The sequence below is a fragment of the Octopus bimaculoides genome, chromosome 14 (assembly GCF_001194135.2).
Source record: "Octopus bimaculoides isolate UCB-OBI-ISO-001 chromosome 14, ASM119413v2, whole genome shotgun sequence".
In the NCBI taxonomy this organism is placed as follows: Eukaryota; Metazoa; Mollusca; class Cephalopoda; order Octopoda; family Octopodidae; genus Octopus; species Octopus bimaculoides.
This window is the reverse complement of record NC_068994.1, coordinates 10,570,854-10,573,855: the sequence shown is the minus strand read 5'-3', so window position 1 is coordinate 10,573,855 and position 3,002 is coordinate 10,570,854.

The following is a 3,002-nucleotide window of genomic DNA, read 5'->3' as shown; positions in this document are numbered from 1 at the left end:
TTCTCTCTCTATTTGTGTCCTTTTATTTCTTTCTGATGAAGAGCGTACGCTCGAAACGTAAAAGACTTTTCCATTTTTCCCCCAAGTGTCAAACTAATACACTTGCTTGTTGTTCCTACACCTGTCTTCATCTTTGTTTCTCTATAAATCTGAACTACACATCAGTGGTGAGTAGGGGAGCTACAATAGGAAGAATTGAAGGAAGTAGTTAGATGAATACACGGAAGTTTTCAAAAATGGAGCAGGTTACAGTTTACAAGTTCACACAACACTGATACATTAGCTTTGATGTTGGTGTTGCTGTGGATCTGCTCTCTAATCTATTTTCTCTTCAGTTTGATTTACAGATTATTATCTATATATATACTTTTAGGCCTTTCATTTCTTTTTTTTTCTAAAATTCATCAGAGGAAAACTTGTCAGGTTGTTACTGAATGGTCAAGAGTCTAAGCCTTGCTGAAGGCCTGTCTTATTTTGATGTGTCTCTGGAGAATCAAGGAGCAGGATGTTTAAGCTCTAGGTTAGGCAACAAGTGTGGCTGTGTGGTGAGAAGTTTGTTTCCCAGCCACATGGTCCTGGGTTCAGTCCTACTGCATGGCACCTTTGGCAAGTGTCTTCTGCATAGCTCTGGGCTGACTAAAGCTCTGTGATTGGATTTGGTTAATGGAAGCTGTAAGAAGCTCATTGTGTATATGTATATATATGTATTATGGATGTATGTGTATATGTGTTTGTCTTTCTGTTTGTGTCTGTTTCCCCCACTCCCCAAGTGTTGGTTTGTTTATGCCTCTGTAACTTAGCGGTTCAGCAAAAGACATTATTAGAAAAGTACCAAGCTATAGGCAAGGTTTTAAAAGAGACAGGTGGTCGGGAGATGGGTGAGATTGATGAAGCTGCTTGCCATATAGACAAATATCTAAATCAAGATGGGAGACTGATTTGTCGAAGTAGTTCATCGTACCCTTAACTTCATTTTTGTTGTGGTGTACAACCTGGGGCAAGCAAGAGAGTCTGGGTAAAAGGGCGTCCTTTGATACAGTATAGAATAATGTTGGTATTGTAATTGTTTTTGTTGTTGTTGTTGGAGCTAGTGGTGGCAGGGAATGTCTTCATTATCATTTGATCTCAAGTTCAATTCCTACCAGGTCCAACATTTTCTTAACTCTTATTAATGAAATTGCGTGAAAGTTTCATATTTGTCTACGTGTATATATGGGTGTGTGGCTAAGACGTTTGCTTTGCAACCACGTGATTTTGGGGTTCAGAGTCACTGTGTGGCACCTTGGGCAAGTGTCTTCTGCTATAGCCCCAGGTCGACCAATGCCTTGTGAGTGAATTTGGTAGATGGAAATATATGTGTGTGTGTGTGTGTGTGGTATATGTCTTTGTCTTTGTATGTGTGTGTCCCCCAAACACACACACATCATCACTTGACAAACAGCGATGGCTTGTTTGCATCCCCATAACTTAGGAGTTTCAGTGAAAAGGGCCAATAGATTAAATACCAAACTTCAAAAAATAGTTTCAGGGTCACCGTATCAGTTAAACCCTTCAAAGGCAGTGCTCCAGCATGGCTGTAGTCCAGTGACTGAAATGAGTGTAAAAGATAAAAGATGAAGATATGTCTTATGAATAGTGGTAGGGATTGGGGGGGAAAAAAAGGGCTATTTGTATTAGTTGCACGCTAGAGAAAATAAGAAAAGGAGAGTCAGAACAGTTATCTGGCTTTGTGCTAATGAAATCATTTTTACCTTTATTTTTTCATTAATCATTTCATGGATAGATTACCACAACTACAACTACTACTACTACTACTATCATTATTATTATTTGTTACTACTACTCCTGCTGCTGTTTATACACTGTTGTTGATGATTATTAACCCCATAATAAACATTACTACCACTATGCTTACAACTACTACTACTACCAATACTGCTGCTGCTATTACTTCTACTAGTAGGAGTAATAGTGTTAGCAGTATAATTGTCTATTATCAGTTATCTTCATCATTATTATTATCATTATTATTAATATTATTATTATTATCATCATCATCATCATCATCATCATTATCATTATTATTATCATTATTATTATTATTATTATTATTATTATTATTAGCAAAAAAATGACATTGGTAATTACTTATTATATTCAACCTCAGGTAAGATGAAAGGCAAAAATCTACCTCAGCAAGATTTGAACTCGAATCAAGAGTTCCTGAGTTCAAACCCTATCAAGGTAGCCTTTACATTTCCAGGCTTACATCTGAGTCTGATAAACATCTCTGCACCATACTCTTTAAATTTTGGGACTTTGGGCTCAATACTAGAAATAGGGGTCATTACCATCATCATTATCATCATTATCATCATCATCATCATCATTAAGGTTGTAGATTACTAAAATTTTGATACTTAAAACATGTATTTATGTGTTTGTGTGTGTGTGTATATATGTGTATATATATATGGATGTATGTATATGCGTGTGTATATATATATATATATGTATAGGCGCAGGAGTGGCTGTGTGGTAAGTAGCTTGTTTACCAACTACATGGTTCCGGGTTCAGTCCCACTGTGTGGCACCTTGGGCAAGTGTCTTCTACTATAGCCTCGGGCCGACCAAAGCCTTGTGAGTGCATTTGGTAGACGGAAACTGAAAGAAGCCCGTCGTATATATGTATGTGTGTTTGTGTGTGTTTATCCCTCCATCATCAAATTGACAACCGATGCTGTGTGTTTATGTCCCCGTAACTTTGCGGTTCGGCAAAAAGAGACCGATAGAATAAGTACTAGGCTTCCAAAGAATAAGTCCTGGGGTCGATTTGCTCGACTAAAGGCGGTGCCCCAGCATGGCCACAGTCAAATGACTGAAACAAGTAAAAAAGTATATATATGTACATATGTATGTATATATGTACATGTGTTTATATATGTATAATTTATATATATATATATGTGTGTGTGTGTGTGTATGTATAAACGTGTATATAT